This window comes from Humulus lupulus, chromosome 1 (assembly GCF_963169125.1).
Source record: "Humulus lupulus chromosome 1, drHumLupu1.1, whole genome shotgun sequence".
Classification (NCBI taxonomy): domain Eukaryota; kingdom Viridiplantae; phylum Streptophyta; class Magnoliopsida; order Rosales; family Cannabaceae; genus Humulus; species Humulus lupulus.
This window is the reverse complement of record NC_084793.1, coordinates 91,355,321-91,378,489: the sequence shown is the minus strand read 5'-3', so window position 1 is coordinate 91,378,489 and position 23,169 is coordinate 91,355,321.

Here is a 23,169-nt window from a genome sequence, read left to right as displayed (position 1 = left end):
CAAGGCCTTGGAGACTACTGTGCCAACGAAGCTCCTACCAGCGCAGCAACCTCGCTCACCATCCAACCCTATACTGTAAGTCTTCTGTCCCTGTTTATTTTTGAAAGCATGCCACTGTAGCCTAGGTAAAATTTTTTACTGTAGCCACATGCAGAGGTTTTCTGGGTCGCGCGGATATGGAGGGTGATGGCCCTTCTTTGATTAGGGCACACTTGCCATGGGACATCGCCTTAGAACATGGGTTCCATGATTCTCTCTTAGGAACAATTTCTGGGTAGGATCCGTAGGAACTTTGGGTGCAAAAACCGGGTAGCTTAGGGAATACGCCTTAAAAGCGGTTTTGCCACGCCTTGCCTGTTGAAACTTTCCCCCCAAGGCAAATTTTTTTTTCTTACTCTGAGCCATCTGACACACGAATTCCGAGTAATCTGGGATCTGTTGAGGGCATAGGCGCGTGTTCCTTGGAACGCGTGGCACCACTCTCCACGGGCTGGGCTTACCCCAGCTCGTGTACTTAATACTTGCCTCACTCTCCTGCTTGGGTCGCCTTTTCTAAAGTGTTTTCTTTTGTTCGATAGGCGACCAGATGGCTCCAAAGAGAAATCTGCCACAGAAGAATGTGGGAAGTTCGGCCTCCCAGAAGGATAAAGGAAAGGCGGTGGTGACCAGCTCGCCAATTCCTCACTTTGGACCGGCGGTGGAGAAGCAGGCCGAGGTGGCTCCTGACGCATTTTTCGAGGCGGAGAGAATCGTCTCGAAGATAACTAGCCAGGCAAAGATCACCAAAACCTTCCTTAACCACAACATTCCTCTGGGGAAGACCTCCGTGATCGCCCGACCTGCTGCGGATGGGGAGAGGAGCTGCACGCCGCTCGACGAGTCGTTCGCGGCCTGGAGCGGGGAACACTTCAAGGCAGGGGCCTTCCTCCCCCTAGATCAGTATTTTGCTGATTTTCTGAACTATGTGGGGTTGGCCCCATTTCAGCTCACCCCCAATTCCTACCGTCTGCTGGCGGGACTGAGGTATTTGTTCCAAAAGCATGAGTGGGAGGTCCCCACTCCTGCTGATATCTTATATTTCTTCTGCCTCAAAGCCAGCTCGGACCAGCGGGGGCGAGGCGACGGGTTCTATTACTTAACCCGCTTCCCTAACACAGCAGCAGTGATCGAGCTGCCGAGCCATCCAAACGACTTCAAAGACCAGTTTTTTATGTCTACTGGGTTCCGAAACTGCGATCATCATTATTTCAACCGCCCTCGTAAGTAATCCTCCATTTAGCTCGCCTTTTAACGGTTATCTTATTTTAGCTCGTCCCTTATTCCAATTCTGATTTCAACCAACCTGCAGCCATCTACTCGAGGACCGAAAAGTCCGTGACCGTCGGGGGTCAATACGACACACTGGCGAACCTGCCTCCCAGTGAGAAAGACTACCGCGTGCTCGTGACAGACAAGGCGATGGTATTCTGCAAGCTGATTTTCCCAAATCAGACTTTGAATTTGAAAAGGCCCCGGGGTCCTCCCCCAGCCCGCGACAACAGGCCGACCGTCGCGGAGGAGGTCGCAGATGACGAAGGCGAGGAAGAAGGTGAGGAAGTTCCTCTGGTGAGGAACAGGAAGAGGAGCTTGGAGGTCGCCCAGGGGATGATCGAGGAGAGGGCCCAATCCGGAGCAGCCGCGGGTCCTTCCGGTCAAGGTAACTTTTACTTATTTAAGAACGTAGATAGGGCCACTGCAGACCCCCGGCTGGTTAGGTTCAACCCTAGGCAGCTCGTCCATTGTCACCCAAGGAATCCGAACCTGGACACGCTTCTGCTCCACTGCGTTGACCAGCTCGTGCTGGACAACCAAGAGAGTCGGCCCAAGGGTACCGTAGTAGTAGATAATACCCTAGCCTTTAGGTCGGCCATTTTTGAGGAGTACGGGACCAATTTACGCACGTGGCCTGCGCTCCAGAGGGGCGTCTACGCTCCGGGGATTAGGCAGTACGTAGAAGAGTCCAGCCCCGATCCAGAACCAGACCTAGAACCTTCGCCAGTTCGTGAGATAATCGTCCTAGGCTCTTCCAGCTCGGGGGGTAGGGCTCCCTTAGTATTTGCTTTCTTATTGCCTTTATTTCTGTATGATTGCTGATAACCGTGTTTTTTGCTCTTTGGCAGAAGAGATGTCTCAGCCCGGGAATAGTCTGCGGGGCGTTGTGTTTGGTGGGAATCCCCCAGCGGGGCCGAGGTTAAAGAGGCTTCGCGAGTCCAAGAGCTCGACCGGGGTCTCCACCAAATCCCCAGCTACGGAGAAGGAGAGAGACCCGTCATCCCAGGTCGCGGGGGCGAACCTCCCTGTCGCCAGGACAGGACTCATGCATCCGCCACCCCAACGATCTCCACTGGCCGCCCAGGACGGGGTAATAGAGGTCGGGAATCTGGCCGCGGCAGCCCCGGACGTCCGTATCCCGGTCGACCCCCGGGCTCTGGAGAAGATGCCCGAAGCATTCCGGGGTACGGTGTACGAGTCGGCCAGCTACGCCGTCAGCCACTATTACAATATCAGGGAGAAGGAGCTCCGGGCCATCGAAACAACGAGCCCGGTCCGAGTTATAGAGTCCGCTATGGACATGACTTTAACGGTAAAGTGCCCCCTTCTTCTAAGGCTTTGACACTCACACGCCGCCTTTCTCCTTCCAGTTTGCTAATTTATCACTCTTTTCTTGCAGGGCATGGCTGCCGCCTATAGAGGCATCGTTAGGACCAAGGCCCAGCTCGAGGGTTTGGAAGCAGATCGCCAGACTGCCCTCCAGGAGTCTCAGGAGGCGAGAGACGCCTTGGCGGCCTCAAAAGCCGAGTTAGAGAAGGTCCGCTCGGAGAACCAAGAGCTTAAACGCTCCCTGGCCGCATCCGAGCTAGAGAAGCTTCGCTCCGAGAACCTAGAGCTTAAAAACTCCCTGGCCGCATCGCGGGCAGACCTTGAGGTGGCGAAGGCCGAAGTCCAGACCTCCCAGGCCGCCCTGAAAGACGAGCGGGTCGTGTCGGAGCAGTCCTTACAGGACCTATTCTATCACTGCTGGTCCCACAATCCGGACGCGGACTTCTCCTTCATGCCGCCGGACCTCTGGGCATTCCTGTTGCCGCGGCTTCAAGCCCGCCTGAATAAGGAGGCTCCTCCATCGGAGACTGGAGAGGCCTCTGCCGCGGCGGAGCAGGGTGAGACCGCGACCTCCAAAGGGCCAGCTGATGGGGCTTAGGATGCTTCTTGTTTTCGTATTTTGAACACCTTTTTTTTTTATTGTAATTCTCTTTTTTATGTGAGGCGTTTCCGCCTCGAGACAATTTGCTCAACCAGTTTTACATATATATTTTTATGCATTTGGTCATAATCTATCTCTTTATTTTTATGAACGTAGTTCGAGTTAACTTTATCCGTATCCCGGGCTCTTTAAATAAGATCCGCGTTCAACAAATTTTTAGTTCACTCCTAAGTTTTCTGCCCTGGTTAAGACCAGGAACTTATTTTGAAAAAAACTTAGTTCGCGTCAACTTTTATCCGTATCCCGGGCTCTTTAAAGAAGAACCTCGGTCAACAAATTTTAGCTAACTTCTAAGTTTTCTGACCTGGTTACGACCAGGAACTTATTTTGAAAAAACTTAGTTCGCGTCAACTTTTATCCGTATCCCGGGCTCTTTAAAGAAGAACCTCGGTCAACAAATTTTAGCTAACTTCTAAGTTTTATGACCTGGTTAAGACCAGGAGCTTATTTTGAAAAAACTTAGTTCGCGTCAACTTTTATCCGTATCCCGGGCTCTTTAAAGAAGAACCTCGGTCAACAAATTTTAGCTAACTTCTAAGTTTTATGACCTGGTTAAGACCAGGAGCTTATTTTGAAAAAACTCAGTTCGCGTCAACTTTTATCCGTATCCCGGGCTCTTTAAAGAAGAACCTCGGTCAACAAATTTTAGCTAACTTCTAAGTTTTATGACCTGGTTAAGACCAGGAGCTTATTTTGAAAAAACTCAGATCGCGTCAACTTTTATCCGTATCCCGGGCTCTTTAAAGAAGAACCACGGTCAACAAATTTTTGTTAACTTCCAAGTTTTATGACCTGGTTAAGACCAGGATAGGACTTAGTTTGTGATAACTCTTATCCATAGATAAAAATTAACACCTAAGTCGTTAAGGAGACCTGGATATATCCGGGTACCATATGCCCCCCAAGTAACTGGGAAAGGGTCTTTCGTTGTTACTTTAAAATTACCCTTGCAAATAACGAGAAACATTTGATTTTTATTTATACATGGAAGGTGACCTTCTAGGTCTTACAAATGTTTATTGATAATATTTCTTTAGGTGGATTGCATTCCAAGTCCGCGGGACCGCCCCTCCACCAAGTCGAGCTAATTTATACGTCCCTTCTTTGATGACTTCGATGACCTGGTATGGTCCTTCCCAGCTTGGTCCCAAAACCCCATCTTTGGGATCTTTCCCGGCCAGGAAAACTCTCCTCAAGACCAAATCGCCGACGCTAAAGGCACGTCTTTTGACCTTAGTGTTGAAGTAGCGAGTGATTTTCTGTTGATAATGGGCGAGCTGGAGTTGTGAATCCTCTCGCCTCTCATCCATCAAGTCTAAGGAGTTGCATAGGAGCTCGTGGTTCTTGTCTTGTTCGTAGGACCGGACCCTGTGCGACAGGACCTTTACCTCCACGGGGAGGACCGCTTCACTTCCAAAGGTTAGGGAGAAAGGAGTGTGACCCGTGGGAGTCCGATGTGAGGTCCTATAGGCCCACAGAACTTGGGGGAGCTGTTCTGGCCAGATCCCCTTTGCCTCACCTAACCTCTTCTTGAGGCTTGGCTTCAGAGTTTTATTGACAGCTTCGACCTGGCCGTTCGCCTGGGGATAGGCCACGGATGAGAAACTTTTCACAATTCCGTTCTTTTCGCAAAATTCGGTGAACAGGTCGCTGTCAAATTGAGTGCCATTGTCGGAAACGATCTTTTTGGGTAGGCCGAATCGACAAACGATGCTTTTAACCACGAAGTCTAGCACCTTTTTCGACGTCATTGTCGCCAACGGCTCTGCTTCGGCCCACTTTGTGAAGTAGTCAATGGCTACCACGGCGTAACGGACCCCGCCCTTTCCGGTGGGCAGGGCGCCTATTAGATCTATGCCCCAAATGGCGAAGGGCCAGGGAGACGATATCATTTTTAGCTCGCCCGGGGGTGCTCGTGCAACCGCGGCGAACCGCTGACATTTGTTGCACTTTTTTACGTATGAGATCGAGTCTTTGGACAGAGTCGGCCAGTAAAAACCCTGCCGAAGGATCTTCAAGGCCAGGCTTTGCCCCCCAGTGTGATCTCCGCAGAATCCGTCATGAACTTCCTGCAGGATGGCCTTCGCCTCACTTGGAAGAACACACCGGAGGAGAGGTAATGAATGCCCACGTCGGTACAACACCCCCTCGACTAGCGTATATCTCGGAGCTTGATAAAGGACTCGCCGTACGTCGTTGCGCCCTTCGGGTAACTTGCCCTCGACGAGGTACTCAACAATGGGAGTCATCCAGGTCGGCCTGATGTCAATCATCTCAATATCCGCTCGATCTCCGTCTATGCTTGGTTTGTCCAAGAACTCAATTGGCACCAACCCCAGGGTTTCTGCCTCCCCCGAGGTGGCGAGCTTGGCGAGAGCATCTGCATTGGCGTTCTGCTCCCGAGGTATCTGCTCGATCGACCCTTGCCCAAACGTAGACAATTCGGATTTTACCTTAGCCAAATAAGAGGCCATCTTGGGACCCCGCGCCTGATACTCGCCTAAGACCTGATTCACCACGAGCTGGGAGTCGCTGAAGCATTGGACAGAGCTTGCCTTTAGCTCGCTAGCTATCCTAAGTCCGGCTAACAAGGCCTCGTACTCTGCCTCGTTGTTGGACGCCTTGAACCCGAACCTCAGCGCCGAATGGAATCTATGTCCTTCTGGGGATATCAGAATGATTCCGGCCCCGGAGCCGTTCTCGTTAGATGAGCCATCAACGAAGATCCTCCACGATGAGCCTGAGGATGTGAGCTGCTGTGAATCTTCCGATGGGATCTCACGGAATCCCGCGCATTCTGCCACGAAGTCGGCCAAGGCTTGACTTTTTATGGTAGTTCGGGGAGTATAGAAAATCTCGAACTGACTGAGTTCGACCGCCCACTTTAGCAAGCGTCCCGAGGTTTCAGGCTTTTGCAAAACCTGCCTTAGAGGCTGATCGGTCATGACGTGTACAGAGTGGGACTGGAAGTATGGCCTGAGTTTTTGCGAGGCCGTGATTAGGCAGAACGCCAGCTTTTCCATCAACGGGAACCTTGACTCAGCTCCGAGGAGTCTCTTGCTGATGTAATAAACCGGTTTCTGAGCCTGGTCCTCTTCTCGCACCAGAACGGCACTAGCTGCGTCCTCAGTCACGGCCATGTAGAGGAAAAGAGGTTCTCCTACCCTGGGCTTTGATAGCACAGGTGGCTCAGCTAGGTGCGTTTTTAGGTCGAGGAATGCGCCCTCGCACTCTACTGTCCATTCGAACTTCTTGTTTCCGCGGAGCAGGTTGTAGAAAGGCAGGCACTTGTCGGTCGATTTGGAAATGAACCGGTTCAGTGCCGCCACCCTTCCTGTGAGGCCTTGGACATCTTTCCGCGACCTGGGGGATGGAAGCTCGAGCAGTGACCTGATCTTGTCGAGATTTGCCTCGATTCCTCGGGTATTGACTATGAAACCCAAGAACTTCCCCGATGCGACACCGAAAGTGCATTTCTGAGGATTGAGCCTCATGCCATATTCTCGCAGTATGTTAAAACATTCTTCCAGGTCGGCAACGTGGTTGGTGGCAGTCTTTGATTTGACAAGCATATCATCGACGTACACTTCCATGTTCTTCCCGATCTGATCCGCGAACATTCTATTTACCAGCCTTTGGTAGGTTGCCCCGGCATTCTTAAGACCGAACGGCATGACCTTATAACAATAGACATTAGTCGGGGTCATAAAGCTGGTATGATCCTGGTCTGCTGGATTCATCGCGATCTGATTGTAGCCCGAGTACGCGTCCATGAAGGACATGAGCTCGTGCCCCGCCGTGGCATCCACCAGTTGATCGATCCTCGGCAACGGAAAGCAATCCTTGGGGCAGGCTTTATTCAGGTCGGAAAAATCGATACAGGTCCGCCACTTGCCATTGGGCTTTGGAACTAACACGGGATTGGCAACCCAAATGGGAAATCTGGCTTCGCGGATAAAGCCACATTTTTTGAGCCGGGCCACTTCTTCTTCAAGGGCCTCGGCTCGAGTTGTCCCTAAACGCCTCTGCTTTTGAGACTTTGCAGGGACGCTTTTGTCTAGGTGGAGCGTGTGCATGATTACGCTCGGACTGATCCCTATCATGTCCTCGTGCGACCATGCGAATACGTCTAGGTTCTTTTTCAGAAACGCGGTCAGATCCGCCTTTCTTCTATCGCAGAGGTTCTTTCCGAGCTTCACCGTCCGTGAAGGATTTTGTTCATCGATGCCTACCTCCTCGAGATCTTCAATAGCTTGGAGCTCGGACCTGTCTCGCCTACTCGGGGGTCAATGTCCTCGCTTAAGGCGAGCTTTTCGTCTTCGGAAACCCGAGGTTTTTCAATCTCAGGGGCCGCCTTGGGTCCCTGCGATTCCTCTTCATCCTGAATGGCCATCGCCACCTGCCCGGGTTTAGATTTTCCCTTCATGGAAATGCTGTAGCATTCCCTGGCAGCGAGCTGATCGCCCTTGATAGTGCAGACCCCTGTCGAAGTAGGGAACTTCATGGCGAGGTGCCGGACGGATGTGATAGCTTCGAAAGCAACGAGCGTTGGTCGGCCCAAAATTGCATTGTAGGCAGCGGAGCAGTCAATGACTACGAATTCGAGCAGTTTGGACACTGTTCGGGACTCGTCGCCTAGGGTGATCACCAGCTCGATCGTTCCTATCGCTGCTGACCCTTCGCCTGAAAAACCATATAGCATCATCGAGGTTGCCTTTAGCTCGGAGACGGTCAGACCCATTTTTTCTAAGGTTGAACGGAATAGGAGATTCACCGAGCTCCCATTGTCCACTAACACCCTCCTTACTCTCCGGTTGGCGAGCTGGACTGCTACGACCAAGGGATCGTTATGAGGGAATTGGACATGGCCCGCGTCCTCCTCCGTGAAAGTGACTGGTTGTTTCTCTAATCTTTGTTGTTTTGATTGACGCTGTTCCGGGACAAACTCCCCTCCATTGTGGGCCTTCAACTCATTTATGTACCTCTTCTAGGCGCCTCTGCTCGTGCCAGCCATGTGTGGCCCTCCAGAGATGGTGGAAATCTCTCCCTCGATCACGGGGGGAGGGACGTCCTGATCTACTCGAGGTCCAGGTTGACTGGCTGGGATCTCCGGAGCGGGTCGACCTGTGGGGACCCTGTTCCGCGAGTATTGCGCCAACGGACCTGCTCGGATGAGAGTCTCGATTTCATCTTTGAGGTGCCTGCAATCGTCGGTATTGTGCCCGACGTCGTTATGAAAACGGCAGAATTTGGAAGCGTCTCTCTTTCCCTTAGGGTGCTTTATTGGCTCCGGTCTTCTCCAGGGGACTCGTGTAGCGTTGGCCAGGAAAATATTCTCTCTGGTTTGGGTGAGCTCGGTATACGCTGTGAACACGGGCTTGAATTTATCCACGGACTTATTCTTCTTTTGACCGTGCTGGACGTTTTCACCATTTCCTTTTCTTTTGCCGCCACCGGGCTGGTTGCTCTGCGTGACGTCGGGAGTCGCTACTACGATCTCTGTTCCCGCCCCAGCGGGCTTCTCGAGGACCTGGCTGGTCCCCGCGGCTGAAGCTTCAGCTTCCTCCAAGTTTATCCATTCTTGGGCTCTGTTAAGGAATTCACTAACTGAGCTGACCCCCCTCCTTTGAATATCCTTCCACAGATCTCCGCCTACTAGGATCCCGGTCCTCATAGCCATGAGTTTGGAGCTGTCGTCGGCGTCTCTGGCTCGAGCAGCGACATTTGCAAATATGCTCAAGTAGGCTTTTAGCGTTTCTCCAGGTTGCTGTCTCACGTTAGCTAGGGAGTCGGCCTGGACCCTGGCGGCCTGAGAGGCGCGGAATGCCCTCTTGAAGTCAGCCGAAAAGGTCTTCCAGGAGCTGATTGACTGCCTTTTACTTTGTTTGAACCACTGCCTGGCAGGTCCAGTTAGGGTGGAAGGAAAGATCAAGCAACGAAGCTCTGGCCCGATGTTATGAGCCATCATTAGGGTGTTGAACATCCCTAAGTGGTCAGATGGGTCTCCATCCCCGTTGAACTTTGACAAGTGAGGCATACGAAAGCCAGAAGGGTATGCCGTTGCTGCTATGTTGGGGGCGAAGAGCTCCATCTCATCCCCTGAATCATATTCGTATTTTTCTTTCTCCGACAGGAGCTTCTTCATCAACTCCTCCATTTGAGTTAAGCGCTCTAGGGTTTTGTCCTGAGATCCTGGGTTATTCCGGGGCTGTTCAACAGCTCCGGACCCGTTGTACATATTAGGCGGGTTATTGCCCCTCCTATCTGGAGATAGGTCATTTGGGGCATTCCCGCCATTACGTACTTCGGATCGGACCCCAACTGAGCGGGCCTGGCTACCATCCCTAACTCGATCCTCTCTGTGAGAGTTGAGGCGATCTCGAAGGTCGCCTCCATGGGTATTATGGTGACTTTGTGCTGAACTTAGTCGCTGTCGCAGGTCTCCTCCCGAAAGATCACTCCGTGCACTACCGGTCCAGTGACTCCTGCTGGACAGGCTCGATGTGCGTCTTTGGCGGCTCCGACCTGATCCTTCCCCCGGCACCCTGCTGCGCCGGGAAGGCCCGGCCGATGGCGGGTCTCTCCTACTATTTATGTAGGTCGGGATGTCTCGGACGGGCTGAGGAGACGGGTATCTGATGGGAGAAGGAGGATGCCTGACCGGAGAGGCGATCCTAGTGCCGTCTGGACGGACTAAATTTGGTGGGGGCCTCTCGGCCCTGCCAGCTTGATGGTTTCGCGCTGGGCGATCTGGACGAGGAACTGGACGCTCTTCGAGGACGGGCTGACGTCTCCGGATCTCCTCGGCCCTCCTTTGGGAATTTCCCCTATCTCTTCTGGGTGTCCTCGAGGAAGGCTGAGAGCTAGGGGTTGATGTCCTAACCGAACGGCTGTACTGCTGCGGTTCGGTCAGAGGCATTTCCCTGAAGTTCGCCTCTTGATGGCGTGATGAAGGGGTGGAGTTGGCTGCAGGGAGTCTACTCGAACGGCTATACCTGGATCGATTACTCCGGCGAGACTTAGGAGCCTCGCCTTGCCTCTCTCCAACGTTACCGTTGGTTGTGAGAGGGGGTAGTCGACTCAGAATATCCTGGATTTGCTGACCAGCTGCTGCTAGCTGGCTCCTCAGTTGAGCATTCTCCATCTCCACCGCAGTATAATAACCTGGATTCGGATTAGGCGGCCGGGGCGTCGAACTACCAGTGTCGTCTTGGCCGGCCGGCTGCTTTCCTGGCCTTTGCTGGACTTCAGGAACTTGCTCCTCGGGGAGGGCAACATGGCGGGCCTCCTGCCCATCATGCTGTTCTGTCTCGTTGCCATGTTTGGATCGAGTGGTCACCATAGTTGTATGTTTGTGGTAGTACTAATTGGACTTGCTCTCAATGAAAAGCACCAAACTGTTGACGCGGTTCTTCGGCAACAGGTAATTAAGAGAAGAAGAGAAAGAGATTAGTACTTAAAAGTAGAACCGCCGCAGATATGAAATCTTTGTGAAAAGAACTAGGTGACCTTAAACACGTTTTTAAGTGGTTCGAAGGTTAAAAATCCTTCTACTCCACTAGTCAATATTATTGATCTTTTCTGGGTAATTGGTTTACCAAATATATAGTTCTTACAAGACTATTTTTTCCAACCCCTATCAATTCCCAGGGTCTCCATATTTATAGGAGAAGGCACCTGGAAATTGGTAGGGAGGTCATCCCGTGACCTTACCATTTGTCATATCAAGTCTGTGATATTCATGATTACTTCCTAAACCTGACACACAAGTGTGGTCTAATCAGTATGGAAGGAGATAATGGGCCGCACGGCCCAACCCGTCCGTGGGTGTCTGAATACGCACGTTCCTGCGGCGTGTCCGAGAAGTCAGGGGGATATCGGACACGTGATGGCAGGATTATGCACGTTTATCTTGCGTGTTGAATTCCCATAGGGTCAGAGCTTCCTGAGAAGCTCGCTACCGGAGCAATCCATAACCCGAGCTGATCCGTCAGTGGTCGCCGGATGTTGTTCCCAGCTCCTGGAACAACAAGAGGGAGCAGGAAACTCCATCCCCTCGAGCTAGAAAGGGCCCGTCCTGAAGATAAAGCCTCTGGCCTGTGGGAGCCTCAAGCTAAATCATGTTTAGCCCGAGGATCGTCCTGCTAAACAGCCCGTGGGAAATCCAGGGCGTACAGATATACTTTTACAGAAATATTTTCTTAAGTCGTCAATTGATATAACCATCTTACAATAGTTCAACCCTCTAATTAATTAGTTCATAAATTAAAATGGAAGAATTACCATTTTACCTTTCTAATTTACGTCTTATTCCTTAAGTACCATTAATTCACTAGTGAATAATTAATCTATAATCTAATTATAGATTTGAGCTCAAAATCATTCAGTTCTAGAATTAACCCTTAAGGGAACTAATATACGATCCGTTAGGAAAGATTAGATTCTGTATTGTTGATACATGTTCCCAGCCATCCATGATATTAAATCTCCAAAACAAAAGTCATTAGCCTCATTCTTTGAAGAGACCTTAACGAATGAATCAAAAGATTTAATAAACATGAACAGGAGTTCATGAACACTCAGGATTTAGGTTGATCTATAAATGATCATCAGCTATGATATGAATTACAAGTCTCAGTAAACCGTACTTACAACTCCAATCAAAGAATTCCATAACTTTAATTTGTTGTTGTTGATTATTTTTATTCATTCATGTGATCTTAAATCTCTCGTACTAATACAAGATCACATCCTCAATAATGAATATGGAATTTTTCTGATATTTACAAAATTATTCAAACAATAATTTAACAATCTAAATATAACAATAATAATAAACCATTGTATTTATTTATTCACAGAAAAAACAAATGTCCTTTACATGCTTTTAGGACACACCCCTAACAGCAACTCAGGCTCGAACGATGCAACTCATGCTCGAGTGCTAGTAATAGATCTGGAACCATTTAATACTTTGCACAAGTGCTTTGCTAGTATCCGTATACACGAGCTTAATTATTTCGAGCTTAACAGTTTCGAGCCGACATTTCGAGGCTATTCATTTTATTCTCAAAATTTGGGTGTAACAAATATAAATGTATTTTAAGTTATAAAAATTATTAAAATTATATAAAATATACAACAATAACCTAAATTAATTCTAAAATTAAAAAAATAGTTTATTTAATGAAAATAATAAATAAATAGTCATTTTATAATAAAACTATTCTTTAATTTTAGAATTAATTTAGGTTATTTTTTATATTTTTATATAATTTTAATTATTTTCTTATAACTTTAAATATATTTGTATTGATTTTGTTTAACTATTTGGATAGTAAAAGTGCAAGTTTTAACAACTTTAAGTATTTTTGTCGCAAAAAAAAAAAAATAGATATTTAAATGCTACATTTTAGCAACTTTGGGTATTTTTCCCATGAAAAAAGTTTGGGTTTTTAAATATTACATTCAGTAAACATTGAGTATTTTTCCGCAAATAACCCTTATAATTATTAAAAACTTAGTTATGACTAAATATCTTATTTAAATATAAATTAAAATATTTTGAATTTGAAATATCACAACATATAAATATGGATGAAAAATCTTGAAAATAAATGCTATGATTCATTAATTATTATAATTATTATAAAATTAATTATTAATAAATATATTATTCATAAATAAATCAAGATACTTTAAATTTTGTTTTTGAAATATCAAAACAATACAAAAAATGATAATGAATAGAAAATCGTCAAGTAGTGAAATTTTATATGATTGATTTTTTATTATAATTATTAGAAGATTAGTTATTTAAAAATATCTTATTTAAATTCAAATCACTATTTAAATTAAAATAAAAAATGACAAAAAAGAACATAGCAGAAATAATATCCTTAACTTAGAATTTATCATTATTATTTCTAAAAAGCCTTCAGCAAAAAAAAAAAAAAAAAAACTCAAAACAAAAACTTAGTTAAATTGTTTTTAACCACAAAGATAACAAAAATAGTTTCTTCTCTAAAAGATTGCATTGTCTAACCCAGAAGATTGCCATCATGACATGGATCCATATAACAACTGCCATCTTACTTCTACCAAAGCCGAAAGGCTTCTCAATCAATGTCCTCTTACATCTTTCAGGTAGAACTTATGAAAAGTCTACTTTAAACAGTAATTTGTGCCATCACTACTACAAAAAGATTTTTTTGGACTCGTGCCTATCTGAGAGCTTTAAAAACTAAGCGAGTCCTAAAAGAATTTTTTTAGGAAAAGAATTGACGCGAGCCCTAAAAGAATGGCCGGAGTAAGTGGCGGCGCCACCACTCCACGGTGGCCATTGGGTCAAATTTTTTAGTGGGTTTTGAAGCCCAAGATGTAAGGAATATGGTGGTGGTGGTGGTTCATCTCGTGGTGGCTCGAGGTGGCCGAAAAGTGGTTGGAAAGTTTGGGAAAACCCAAAATCGCATAAACTTCGACAAGCACTTTGAGGGCCTTAGGCCGTACATGAGGGGCTGAGCTCCGGGGGTTGGAGGTTTCGGGGGGCAGCGCGTGGCGTTCGGCAGTGACGGCAAGGCAGCTGTTTGGCCATGGCAGAGACGAGTTAGAGAGAGAGTGGGGGAGCTTCAGGAGAGAGAGAGAGAGAGTGTGTGTGATTTTTGTGGGTTTTTTTTATAATATTGAGTGATTTGAGGGATTGGAGAGAATTTGTGATTTTTTAAAATTCAAAATTTTAGGACACATATAAGTTTTTAGGGCTTGCACCACATGTCATAGAAAAATTCAGAAGGTGTTTGTTAAAAAAATTCAAACTTTTAGGACACACATAGTTTTTAGGACTTGCTCCGCGAGCCCTAAAAAAAATTCTTTAAGTACTTGCAACGCAAGTCATAAAAAGTCCAGGAGTTGTTTTAGGACTCGCATCTAGGTGAGTGCCCTAAAAAAGTGTCATAAAAGAGTGTTTTTGTAGTAGTACATTATGATCTTCCCACACAACAATGGATAAACAAATGGTCCAAAGTTTGAAATCTAAGCGTGCATTGTTCTATGCTTAAATACTTGAAATCAAATTGGGACATAACAACATCAAATTTAAAATGAAGACCTGAAAAATAAATTTGATTCCAATTACAACTCCTGATTAAAAATCATAAAAATCTATTAGAATTTATTATAGCTTGAAAACCAATTACATAAAGATATTGAATCACAAAAGCAGAAAAACTAACTCGTCTAACCTCTCCTATAGTATATCAATAACTCTCATCAAACACAAAAGCATAAAAATCTATTAGAATTTATTAAAGCTTGAAAGCCAATTATAAAAAGACACTGAATCACAAAAGCAGAAAAACTAAGTGTCTGTTTGGTATTGTTTTCTGTTTTTTGTTTTCAAAAATTTGTTCTCAGAAATGATAACAGAAAACTGTTTTTGTAGTTTTCAAAAAATAAAAAGTATTTGGTTAATGTTTTCTAAAAACAATTTTTTTAAAATCTTAAATAAAAAATTAACAAATATATTTACAAAGAGAAAAATATTGTAATAAATAATGAGATAAAATAATTTGAAATAAAAAATGATGAAAAATAAAAAGTGAGAAAGTTAGGAAATTTTTTTTGAGAACAACAGAAAACAACTTTTTGTTGTTCTCAAAATTTTCTGTTTTTTATAACTTTGTTTTTAAAAATTGTTTTCTGAAAACAATGCCAAACGCCCCCAACTTGTTTTCAAAAAACAGTTTTTAGCTTTTAAAAACAAAAAACAGTTTTTTAGTTAAGGTGCCAAACACCATCTAAATCTTCATCAACAACTCCCATGAAATACAAAAGCAATCGCACAACACCACTCCCGCCGCCATCAGAGAGGCCATAAACTCATCCCCGCCGCCATCAAGTGAGAGAGATTGAATCTAAAGAGAGCAGCTGAGAAAAAAATGAGAGAGGGATGGGTAGAGTGAAAGATGGGTTAGGATTATTGTTATATTTATTTTTTTAAAAAAAACCACACAAGGGTGGATATATAAATATATATATATATATATAAGTATTAATAAAATAATGATCAATTAAAAAAAATAGAATTAAAAATATGTGAAAAAAATAGAAAATAGATAGAGTGATTTTGAGAGATTTTAAAGTGTCACATCAATTTCTTGATGTTCTTCTTTATATAAATACTAGATACAAGCAACATGCATAATACGCGTTGTTTGGTTAATTTTATTTATAGAATTTTTCAATTATATTTATTAAATTTGTATTATTTTCATATAAATTTTAAATAAATAAACAATATTATGTATAAAAGAATGACATAAACATATTAAATGAAAAATTAAACCAAAACAATGTTTATAATTTTTAAGATTTTTAAACATAATAATTTTTTAATAAAAATTAATATTATGTATTATATATTATTATAATGATATTTATATTATTTAAATTTATATTAATATAAGTATTAAATATTTAGTCTTTTATAAAATATTATTATAATAATAATTTATAATATTCGAATTCATATTAATATAATTAGTTAAAAATTAGGATTATATAATATATTATTTTATAACATTTAAATTTATATTAATATAATTATTAAATATCTAGTCTTGTATTATATATTATTGTTACACCCAGATTTCGAGACCCCCGAGATTGTGATCTTGAAAGTTGGACTCGTCAATTGTGAGCTCTGTTATACCCAGATTTCGAGCCATGGTAAATATGACCTCGAAAGCTGAGTTCGCAATAAATGGTCTTGTGAGGATTAGAGTATGATCTAGGATTGTAAATCGAGCATGCAAAGTATGATATATGATCTCGAATGCGGTGACCTCGAAATGATCTCGATCTCGAAAGGTAGCTCCGAGAACACCTTCATCTTCAGGAACTTCGGAGCATGGGTCTTGAGCTCGATGTACTATCTCGAAAGCAATGTTAGCTCGGGAGATGTCAGTGGCTCGCACAATGACATGAAACCTGATATGCTGAAGCCTTGGAGATACGCTATAACCACCTTGAATATCTACAAGTATTGTAAACATGAGATGTAATCCTCATTTATTGATGTAAATCCCCAAGAATCGCGGGATATTATTTAGTCAGTTATGCATTCCCTGGTCTTCAGGGACGTTTCCTTTTTTATCTGATTAAAGGCATTTAAAGCCATTTATTTTTATTCACAAAAGAGTAACCACCCAAAATATGTGGGATAGTATTCTGCATCCTTCTCTATAAATAGAGAAGCCATGCACCAATATAGAGGACCGAAATTCTGATCCTTGAGAGAAAACTCTGGAGAATTCATGCTAAAGAATTGTTCAGAGATAATCTTGAGATTAATAACAGAGACTCGTGGACTAGGCAGATTTAACTGCTGAACCACGTAAAAAACCGTATGTTTGATTCGTTTATTTCTTTTGGCCATTGTCTTTAATTGTTTACGTGCTCTCTTCTTTTATCTGTTGACGAAAAACGGCGTCAACAAGCTCAAAATATCTAAAACACATATGCATGACTCAGGTGTCGAACCCTCGAATCAAGATGGCAACCTCGAAGACATTTTTTAACCTCGAAGTTCTTTTTGAGCTCGAAAGAACTTGGCATCGGGATATACACGATGTCGGGTGTCTGCGGATCAAGTAACCCGAGCTTGGCATAAGTATAAGCTCGGAGTGTGACAGCCTCGGTGGTATTTACCTGCTACGAGCTGATCTTGGGGAAAGGTGCCTAGCTCATAACTTATCTATAGACCTGGACTGGCATGATGCTGATTGTTGACCTCGAACGGCTTAGTGGGTCATCTGATGAGACGCAGTCCATGCATTTAAAAGATATTTATTGTTGTAACATCCCAACATTAAAGGGATATTAACAAGTCTGTTATATGTCCTCTGGTCTTCAGGGGACGTTTCCTTGTATATAGGAGTTACAAAATTTAATATCATTATTTTCATTAATAAATAGGAGTATCTTCCCGAAATATGTGGGAACGAACTCCGAGAACCCTCTATAAATAAATAGATCATGAACACTTTTAGGGGATGGATTTTTGATATCTGGAGAGAATTTCTGGAGAATTCATCCCTGAAGAATTTCCTAAAATTTCCAAAGTCTTAATAAAATTGACTCGCGGACAAGGCAGAGTAAACTGCTGAACCACGTAAAATTCGTGTTGTTTTATTGTATTATTCATCTGCGTTATAGTTCCTATTGTTTATTCGCTCTACGTTTTAAGTTGACGAAAAACAGCGTCAACAATTATTATAATAATGATATTATGTAACATTTGAATTTGAATTCACATTAATATAATTATTATATATGTAGTCTTATAATAAATATTATTATAATAATTATATGTTATAATATTTAAATTTATTTAATATAATTAGTAAAAAATTAGGATTATATATTGTTATCATAATAATATTTTATAACATTTAAATTTTTATTAATATAACTATTAAATATCTAGTTTTGTATTATATATTATTATTATAATAATAATATTTTATAACATTTAAATTTGAATTTATATTAAAATAATTATTATATATGTAGTTTTCTATTAAATATTAATATAATAATAATAATAATTTATAATATTTGAGTTTATATTAATATAATTAATAAATATCAATTTTAGTTAGTTTTAAAGAAATATTTTGTTAAATATTTAGAATATTCTATTAAAATTAACAAAACAAACCATTAAAATTAAGAATTTTTGTTATCTACACACTTTTCATATAGAATAAATATAGATGCATAGATGTGTCCATTTACATTCTGTTAGTGTTTTTTTTTTTTACAAATGACTTATGTTAGTGTTTTTTACTTTATAATGTATTTTAATTTTTGTATTATGAAATTTTTAATGTTTTATGTTTATTGTTATTTTTTTAGTATTTATTTAATTTAATTTGATTAATAATTAATTTTAACTTATTATATAAAAGCAAATATTTAGAATAATATTATATTAAGAATACATATATCATATATAAATCATAATTGAATTTCAAAACTAAATTATATATATATTATTAAAAAAAAATGAAGATGTCAAACAATGTTGCACCAAACCTGGTGTGTAGATAATAAAAATTATTAGTTTTAACAATTTTTTATTTTTTTCCCAATAACTTTCACAAAATATTCTTTTATTTAACAGTAAATTGTAAACATGACTTAAACTTAAATAATTAAACAAATTAAATAAGATATTTTTGAGATATTTTACAATTATAATTATTTAAAAATATTAAAATCATATGTTTTATAACTTAAATAAAATTGAATTAAACTTAAACTTAAACTTCAAGTATTAGAATAATATCATATTAAACATATAATATAATATAATTTACTATCAACAAGCAAGAAACTTCTTTTCAAAAATTAAAAAAAAAATAGCAACAAATTTAAATTAAAAATTTATATATAATATTAATATTATATTAGACATATAATATATAATCTCTTGTTGTCACTGTCAAATTCAACAAATAGAACAAACATAAACTTAAACAAAAATAAATGAACTAGCTCAATTGGCTCTCACTATGGAGATGCCCAAGGTTTGGTGGCCAGGATTACCTGTTTGTATTTGGCCTTAGTTTGTGTCTTTTCTTGTATGCTTGATTGTCTTATTGCCTTAATGAAATTACTATTTTCACTAAAAAAATATATGAATAAATAAATAAAAATGAGATATTTTAAAGATATTTTATGACAATTTAAATAATGAAATCATATTTATTTAAAAATAATAATGTCATATGCATATTTTTTTTTATCTTATAAATTTGTGTGATAGTTTGCTTTTTATCAAGAGATTGTAACTCCTTTTCTTCATCAAATTCATTAAAGGACGTTGCGAGATACTTTAGAAACTAAAAATAGTTGATGCATGTATACTACTCTACACTGTGACTTTTTCTATTCTTATTTTATTATGTTATTAATTTCTTTTTAAATATTATTGTAATTTATATAGGGAAAACACCAGTTTGGCCCTTGTATTTTTTTTCTGAATACGCGATCGGCCCCTGTATTTTGTTAAATGACAATTTGGACTCTGTGTTTTACAAAATAGATCAAAATAGTATCCTATACCCGATTTTGCTCAAGATATTTTCAAAAATAATATTTCCTTATCAACTCCTCGGCCACTTTTCTTGCTTTTCTGAACCCATCACATCGTCAACGACCTAAGAATTGATCTTATAATTAAAAATATTTTGACCAAAATCAGAACTAAGGTACTATTTTGGTCCATTTGTAAAACACATGGTCTGAATTGTTATTTAACAAAATACAGGGGTCAATATAGTATTTTTTCCATTTATATATATGGCAATGTTGTGTTTAGATGTCATATATGTACAAATTATTGATATAAATATTTTTATATACTATAGAACTGTAATTCATTCTATTATATATATATATATTTTAAATGAACCAGTTTTTATTAAAATTATAGACAATGTTTTGTCCTAATATTTTAATACATTTATGCCATACATTATATTAAACATCTTTTATTTATTTTTATGATATTGTTTATTTATTTAAAATTTATATGATAATTAAAAAAATATAATAAAAATAAATATGTGTTTAAATAAATATGTTTACAACTTTAAAATTAAGCAAACGTGCATTGCACGTTGCTTCTACCTAGTATATATTTATATATAAAGATGTATATACAACGTCTTTGGAATTGGAGGCTCTATTATGGACCTCATCTCTATAATATAAAAATGAATAATTAGCATTTTCCCTCTGAACTTTAACACTATCAAATTGTATCCGCTAAAATATAAAAGTTGTTAAAATTTCCCCTGAACTATTACATTTATTGAAATATAGTCTTTATGTTAGCTTTCATTCTATTTTGTCGTTTAAACAATGATGTGGCCTAAAAAAATTAGCAGTTTTGCCTCCCAAATTTTTACCACAATTAAATCGTGCCCCTTAAAAAAATTAAAAATTTAACCATTCTTAAAAGAAATTAATTCAACCCTTTAAAAATAAAAATAAATCATAAAGGATTAAGAAAATAAAAAAATACTAAATTTTAAAATTAATTAACAAATCATTTATTTTTTATTTAAAAATTCATTTAAATATTAAAAAAATATTAAAATTCAATTTAAAAAACAAAAATATATACAATATTATACATTTAAAATGTGTTAATTTTAAAAGAAAATCTAAATATTGAAATTGAACCTTAATGGTTTATGAATTGATGAATTAATGGATTATATTGTGGAGTTTAGATGAAAAATTTACTAATTGATGAATTATTGGATTATATTGACCAAATATATAATTTAGATGAATTGATAAATATGAGTTTGTAAATCTAAATTTCTGAATATGAACAAGCTTGAATATGAATTTGTTTAAGTGAACTTGAATTTTTTAGTTTAACTTTTTGTAAAAGGAATTTTAAATAATTTTTTAAAAAAATTATTGAATTTTTAACTATTTTTTTAATATTTAACTTTTTTTTTTTGGAATTAATAGAAAACTAGATTTTTAAAAATTAAAATTGTTTATTAAGAAAGGGGCACAATTTGGCATTGGCCAAAGTTCAGGGGCAAAAATACTAATTAATTTATGTCACATCAGCATTTAAACGACAAATTAGAACGGAAGCTAACATAATGAGTATTTTTTGGTAAATGATATAGTTCGGGAGGAAATTTTAATTTCAAATATATTTTAGGAGGTACGATCTGGTAGTGTCATAAGTTCAGGGGATGTTGGTTATTCTATAAAGATTTAAAGGCTCCTTAAGGATGGTCTAATGATGATGATAACAAATGATGTAGATATAAGAGCATCTCCGATGGAGTGTCAAAAAGCTGGTGTGATGCTATATTTAACACATCTAACAAAAAAAATATAACTGCAATAGTATTCCAAAAAGTGTGCCAAATTGACATATGTTGAAAGTTGTGCCAAATTTGCCACAAAATATAACATGAGTCAAATTTGGTACATCAATAAATGCTATTATTTTATTTACCATATTGTCACTAGTTATTATAATTGAGTAGTTGACAATTAATGACCAACAATTTATCATTTTTTATATATTTTTTTTAATGACAAATTTCTTGGAGTACATAAATTAAATAATAAAAAAATTATGTTTTCAATAAATATTAAATGAATTATTGATTTTTTTTTTTTTGTGTGTTAATTTGCATCTTGTCTATTGGAACACAATTACAAATATTGAGTCAAATATAACATTAACTCGGTTTTTATGCTAAATTTGACATAAAATTTATATATTGCATTTGAGATAGTCTAACAATAGAAAATTTAGGAAAAAACCAATAGGTGTAAGCAATGTAAGTGAAAAAATATGAAGAAAACACGAGAATATTGTGTCACTTGGCTCGTCATTTTTATTTATTCATGCATTGTTGATAAGTGGAATAAATTTTAGGGAAAAATAAAAAAATACTTAACAATGTGTATGCCCAACAAAGATATCACTGGTTACTAGAGAGAAATTTGGGTATTTATGCATATTGTAGGTGCATATATCAAAAAAATATCATCATTTAACATCATTTCAAAATAATGCTAGTATTTGTTTGGTTTCCAAAAATACCTTTATCATTTTTTTAGCCTCCATCCGTCTTCTCTCTCTCGGGTCACATTTATTCTTTGGACACCATCCATCCATTCATCACTTATCAATTAAGATACTAATTTATGCATTTCAAATAGATCTGTGCATGTTTTTTTTTTTGTAACTTTTTCATAATTTTTTAGATCTGAAACGTAAAAATTTACAGAAAACTCGATAAACCTCAATAGACATCGATGTACCTCGATGCCCAGGTCGATGGGCACTTAAAAATCATGATTTTCAAGAAAAAAAATCATCTGCCTCGATAGGCCTCGATGCAAATAATTGCAATTAATAAAAAGTGCATAACTTTTCACTCGGGTGTCCGTTTGATGTGATTTTTTTTAATTTAGGTATTTTCTTGAGATCTACACGTCTGAGATGTATACACACACATTTGGGAAGTTGGAAGTTTGAAAACATACCCAACTTTAAAAATATAAGTGTATTATTTTGAACTTTGGTGTGTTTTCAAGCTTTCAACTTCCCAAATGTGTGTGTACACATCTTAGATGTGTAAATTTCAAGAAAATACCCAAATTCAAAAAAAAAAAAAAATCACCTCAAACGAACACCCTAGTAAAAAATTATGCACTTTCTATGAATTGCATCGAGGTATGTCGAGACTTATTGAGGTGGTATCGAGACATATGTTTTTTTTCCATGAAAATCATGATTTTTAAGATATACCTTGATAGACCTCGATGTACCTTAAAAATACATTGAGGTATATCTTAAAAATCATGATTTTCATGAAAAAAAAAACCATATGTCTCGATACCACCTCGATAAGCCTCGACATACCTCGATGCAATTCATAGAAATTGCATAATTTTTCACTATGGTGTCCATTTGAGGTGTTTTTTTTTTTGAATTTGGGTATTTTCTTGAGATATACACATCTAAGATGTGTACACGCACATTTAGGAAGTTGAAAGCTTGAAAACACACCAAAGTTCAAAATAATACCCTTATATTTTCAAAGTTGGGTATATTTTCAAACTTTCAACTTCTCAAATGTGTGTGTACACATCCCAGACATGTAGATCTCAAGAAAATACCAAAATTAAAAAAAAATCACATCAAACGGACACTCAAGTGAAAAGTTATGCACTTTTGATTAATTGCAATTATTTGCATCGAGGCAGATGATTTTTTTCTTGAAAATCATGATTTTTAAGGGCCCATCGAG